This window comes from Citrus clementina, unplaced genomic scaffold (assembly GCF_000493195.1).
Source record: "Citrus clementina cultivar Clemenules unplaced genomic scaffold, Citrus_clementina_v1.0 scaffold_9, whole genome shotgun sequence".
Taxonomy (NCBI): Eukaryota; Viridiplantae; Streptophyta; class Magnoliopsida; order Sapindales; family Rutaceae; genus Citrus; species Citrus x clementina.
In genome coordinates, this window is record NW_006261964.1 from 13,052,225 (window position 1) to 13,058,647 (window position 6,423).

At 31.6% G+C, this 6,423-nt stretch overlaps 1 non-coding gene across 1 annotated transcript; it reads left to right on the top strand.

Moving 5' to 3' along the window:
• Positions 1 to 240: 240 nt before the first annotated feature.
• On the top strand, positions 241 to 346 carry LOC112101594. Its single transcript, XR_002907621.1, has one exon. It is a non-coding gene; the product is annotated as a small nucleolar RNA R71 (small nucleolar RNA).
• The last annotated feature ends 6,077 nt before the right edge of the window (positions 347 to 6,423 follow it).

Consider the following 6,423-nt stretch of genomic DNA (forward strand, 5'->3'; position numbering starts at 1 on the left):
GAAGTTGCTTGGGCTGATAATGCTGTAAATGCATCCACATTGTGTACTCCTACTGTCCCTCTCACTACAAGTTGTCTAGTTAATGACCACTAATAATTGTTGTTAGCAATTCTCTCTAAAATTTCATAAGTTTCATTGTAAGATTTAGACAATAAAACCCTGTTTGTTGAAGCATCAACCATCAATTTGGTGCTTCGATTTAATCCATTGTAGAAAGTTTCCATTTGTATACAGTAAGGAATATCGTGATGAGGACATCTTTTGAGTAGCTCTTTAAATATTTCTTTTCATCATACAAGCTTTCATAATCAAGTTGATGAAAAGCGATTACCTCATTCCTCAATTTTGTATTCTTGGTTGGTGGAAAGTATTTCATCAAGAATTTGTTCAAAGTGTGTGTGTGTGTCTCTTTGATTAAATTCCAAAGATGTTGCAGCATTACACTAATGTTACACAATCTTTCGAGTTAGAACACAAGTACATTCATACATGGAGAGAATATAAATCACAAACAAGTTCAAAAATATGATATAGCAAAATATTTTCTTTTCTTTTTTTTAGCAGATTTCTCTTCAATTTCATTTGAATGTCTATCACTTGTGGTGATGACACCCAATTACTTATTCAATGTGCAAATCAGAGTTGCTGCAGCAATGCTCACGACACAGTCTTATCTCTAGACATCTTTAACTCAAGGCTGAACATAGGGCCCATGAACAAATTTGGCTACTCAATATCCTAGACAAGGGACCTTTTCTCTATAATATATATATTTCTTTAGTAGATGCCACAACAAAGCTTATAACTCTTGTTGCCTTTGGACTTAAGTCTGCATATGGGATTCATACGCAGCCCTGGTTACTCAGCAATTCAAGCTAGTGGAGCAGACTTTATACAAGCACAGTTCAACAAAATTTTCCCCAAAACTTGAAATTTTTCTACCCTTTTTGTGTTTTCTGGCTCTACTGCAGCATTCTCATAGAACTTAGTCAAAGCTTAAGTGTTAGGACAAAATCTCATCCCTCATCCATCAACTATCCCTTTCTTGGCAATCACAAAAATTTACAAAACACTCACTCTATCTTTATTTGGTTTTTATTAACCCCATACAAAACTAGAGAACAGAGTTGCTCACCACATAAAACACACAATGCACAATACACACACATGCACTAACATGTATCAAATTCTATCAAAGCAGAGCAACTTATATAGGCACATGATCTCTGACTAGACTTAAACCATGGAGCTTCTAAAACAATATTCTGAATTGGATTGTCTTAATGGGATCTTAGCGAGGGGTCCATAGACTTGAGGTTTTTTCGAACTTGAGATCAAAGGATCTACTTTTTACTAGAAATTTAACTCAAGATCGTGTTCTTTTTCTTCAGGGTTCTTGCTGTTGTTGCTTAGCTCATCATGCCACTTGGTGTACATTTATATATTTAAATATGGATTGATTTTCTTCTAATGAAATAATATCAACTCACACATCTTCTACTCCTACAACATGCTCACATTGAAGTCCAACTTGCTAATTCAAAAAAGAAAATCAAATCAAATCAACACCAAACCAATGACAAATAAACTTTTGAATTTTAACTTTAACAAACATATTCGATAATTACAAAATGTTAGAAATATTTCCTAAAAATCTAAATATTTTAGAATCTATTAATAAATATCATAGTGCCATACAATAATTTTTTGGCTAGTCAAATCTATCGTATCTCGAGTGGCGGCATTAGGCACTAACTCTCTGACAACCATTATATCAGTTGTGTATGAAGTTGCCAAACCTTCAGCACATTGATGATGATATTTAAATCATTTAGTTGCTATTCGTGGTATTGGTGAACTAGCTTGTATAAAAACCCGCATAAAGTTTAAATAATTGTTAACATAATTATATATCAATCAATAGATTTAAATAATTATTGTATATCTCTTAATATTTTGTTCATACCTTAATGAAATGGCAACCATAAAAGCAACCAGTTGCTATATTTTATGAGACGAGCATGGCAATAGAATAGATCTCAATGGAAGGAATGTAAGACATTGTTGCATAGATATTGATAACATTGTAACATTATATTTGGAAGCAATAAGATACCAAGTGTTAGGTATGATCATCTTGGATTGGACTCAAAATATGAAGTAAATGCAAGAGCTCTTGTGATCTACTAGCATAGTCTGACAAAAAAGTGTACTCATTATAATGGCATTGTAATTCAGCAACTAAGACACTTCTTACTCTAGCCCAATTGTCCTCCAAAGCATATTATATTAGCCACAACTCGAAAGCCATAATTACCATTTATTGCAACATCTTTCGTAGCTTGTAATCTTATTCTTAAAGAAAATAAATTAATAAAATAGATAGGATTCAATGGTTGTGATTGACAATTCTTTTTCTTTTTCATTTTTTTTTTTTTTTTGCAATGAAAGTGTACTAGAAAGCATAACATGTACAAAATTTCCATCTTTATTAGATAAGCCATACTCAAATTTAGATGGATTTCTATGAGTAGATGTATCTACTTTTAAAGAAGAGCCACCATGTGTTTTACCCTTAACCTCTAGTTCAATAAGAAAAGTTGATGCTGGATTTTTTAGTTCTTTTAATTTTCTTAATAATTGAACCTTAGCTAAATCATTATTAACATTGAAACGCTTCATAATAATCTCTAACTCTGGCATGTAACACAATGTTTTTTAATTCATCTTGTTTTATCTACAGTAAGTCTAGTTTCTTTCAGTGACTATGAAGAGAAGGCAAAAGAATAGGTCAACATTCACATTTGTACTCTGCAATGTCATGTGCACATGAAAACCCATGAGTGCGTCGTATTATACATCTACAAGGAAAAGCATTTGGGTTAGCTCATTTAGATTAGCTCATTTAGATTCATCAAGTATCATTGTGAGTGCATTCATTACAACATGTCCTCTCAACTCGTTGAAAATTGAAGGTTTAAAATCACGTTGTACCATGGTAAATTCCTCTCTAGCGAAGCCTTAATCTCAACCAATTGTAATTCCAACAAAGCATAGACTTTTGTCCAAGATGACTTAAAAGTGTCTTGGGATGTCCTCAGGTGCTTCTTCAATTTAGAATGTGACGACTCGACCCTGTAACAAGTGCAATAACAAATATTTTATGTTAATAACAACTTTTTTATCATATTGTAAAAATAATAATAAAATATAAGCAAATTACAATTTTATTTTAATAGTTTACTTGTTCGATGTCATGTTTCCAAAATGCATAACTGAGTTTGTCCATGTAGAAACAATTTTTTCCTTATACTTATCTAGCCACACATTCCTTACATAAGTAAGTGCTTTAGGATATTTTGAAAAATCACTCTCCATACCTTTTATCCATTATGCAAACTCTTCCTTGATGCAGATAACTCTATTAGATTCCAACTAGAGATAAATGTTGACATGACTTAAAAGTGTTATTACTCTCAAGTATAAGAGTGTCTAGTTATAATATAACCCAATGAATTTGGGGTCGAACTACATAGAATTTAAAAATCTAGTAGTCAATTATTAGACAAAAAATTAATTGCTGAAAAAAATTAATAGGAACCAATCTAAAAATTGCTAAGGTTATGGGATCCACTCTCAGGTTTCAAATTATGATCATAACACTCTCTCATATTTGTATTTTGTATTTCTTTTGCCGGTTAATTATTATGTCATTTAATTTTTTACCAACTGTTAATGTGGATAAATATGAAATCAAGTACCTAATGTGCAATAACTATATTGTGTCGATATTATGTCAAAATACTATATATATTTAAGGATATCTAGATTTATAAATTAACATGATATAAAAGAAACCGATAAAAAAATAAAAACTAATAAATAAACTTTAAAAATCAATTAAGAAAGTAATTAATTTAATAATTTAAACTTTTGAGCTTCACTTTTCACCTCAGCTTAGAAAATTAGCCACTTATATTGAAAAACAAAACACTCATTTTATTTAACAAACTTTCGAAATATATTACAGGAGAATGAACTATATAAAAGAAGAAAAAATTTTAAGCCGTTAGTCTCAGCTTCCATTTTTCTCTCTCCCTCTCTTCTCTCTACCCCCCTCTCTTCCGTCTCCATATTCTTACCTTTTATAGGCAACTGATCATGTCATCTTCTTTTATTTTATTATTTATTATTTTATTTTTATAATATATATACATATAAATGCGTGATAGTCAAATGGCAAAATGGCCACCGACTATCACAAGCTTGTTTGTTCACTTTTCTTTTTTTCTTTTTTATTTTATTTTATTAATTACATATCCTAAATAATGCATTCCAAAAGGCTCCAACAATTCTTATTTATTTTTCACTTTTGGTTCTAATTCCTTCTTTATTTCTTAAATATTTACAATATAAGAATTAACATACTGCAATTTAATTTAACATAAAATTTTATTAGGAGAGTATTAAGATAATTTAAAAATAATGAGCGCATTAATCAACACTGTAAATAAAAAATTGATAATTTAATTTTTATTAAATGTATACTTTTAGTGTCAATCACATCCTTCACCAGCTTATTGCTAGGCCTAGCAATTTAAGTGATAAAAAGCTAGCAAATTTGAAAACCCAAATTGAAATCTCTTTTTTTAAAAAAAAAATTATGGTTACTGCTTTAATTGAATTAATGACAACAATCAAACAAAAGTATAAACATTATCTTCGGCTTAAAGAAAATCACACCCACACAAATCAGTCAAGTAAAATCATGCAAAATAATTAATTATCAAAGGTACATTAATCAAGCCACTTTTAAGAATGCTATGTTAAACCCCAAAATCTCACGGTTAAGAATGACTTTCTTAAAAGAAAATAAACCCAATAAAAACAAAAGAAAATAAACTCAATAAAAACAGTCACTCTAAGAAGTAGTAGTTGCGAGAAAAGTAAACAATTTCACACATTCTCACCAAGATGAAAAAATAAACGCACAACTTTGAAATAAAATGATTTCAAGTCTAAGAAATTACTAGTCAAACCCATTTCTTTTTATTTTTATGCATCATCACATCTTTTAGTTCATATTACTAACTTCTACTTCAAACTATAGTTCCCTAAAATCAAGGACTTTCATTAGGACGTAACGTAGGCTAGAGATATGGCTAGCAAAAAAGGGATAATAAGAAAAACAAAATATATGTTTGAAATATAAAGAACTTTTGGAGATTGCAAGGTGCTTTTTACCTGGATTTTTTTTGTTTTCTCTTTTTCTCATATTATTTATTTTTATTTTTCTATTTTATTTTTTTCTTCATAGCACCATTTTCATAAATACATAAGCATCTCTAGTTTCAAACATAATTGGGTAGTAGAAAATATAAAATATAAGGTAATACTCCACAATAGAGTGGGATAAAATAATAGGTTACCTAGGGGTGGGCAAAACCGAGTTCGGGTCAACCCGATCGAGTTTTGGATTGTTCGGGTTGGATGAAAATTAATCCGAATAGAACCTGAACTTACAACCCGACCTGATCCGATCCAATTTATATTCGGATTGGGTCGGGTTGAATTCAGGTAGGATCGGTTCAGGTTAGTCAATTTTCTTATTTTATTACTAAGATTTTTTTTACAGTAAATGATTTCATTTCCAGTAAAACACAATAAATAACTATTAATTGTCTAATTTGCTATATATTAATCATATATACCATTAATTCAAAGCTTAAAAAAAAGCTTCAGAAAATAAAACTCAAAGTTTCAAAAGGGAGAAACTCGGGTCGGGTAACTCGAGTTGAAGCTTTGAAGGCTTAGACCAACAGAGTGCAGATCGGTGGCACCTGACAGCAGATCGGTGGCAGTTGGCAGTAGATTGGTGGCCACAGACCGACAGCAGCAGCTTAACTCAACCCCAACAGCAGTAGCACCTCAGCCACCCATAATGATCATGGGTCTGGATGAATGCACCATTAAATCATTTCAAAAGCTAGTCCTCGAAGAAAGCAAGTGTCTGCCTGGACCTAACAGTAGTGCTTGCTCTATATGTTTATCCGAATACCTCAGCCAAGAGACAATCAAATGCATACCAGAATGCAAACATTGCTTCCATGCTGAATGCATTGATGAGTGGCCCCGATTGAATGACAAATGTCCTGTTTGCATAAATTCTGCAACGCCTGTCCATGCCGATTATGTGAACCCCTAACATAGTAGAATAGAACCCCCATTTTCTTCTCTGTAATTGCATCTGTCACTGTTACATAGTTTATAATTGAGCGTTTCGGGTAGAAATCTCAATTTGGCGTCTTTTCTTTTTTTCCCTTTGTTCATCATATTTACTGCGTGTTGCCAAGGCGACTCAACTTGGATGTGACCGTGTATGTGTTTTGTGTAATGAAATTGAGGAGAGTTGTGAGTCTTGTG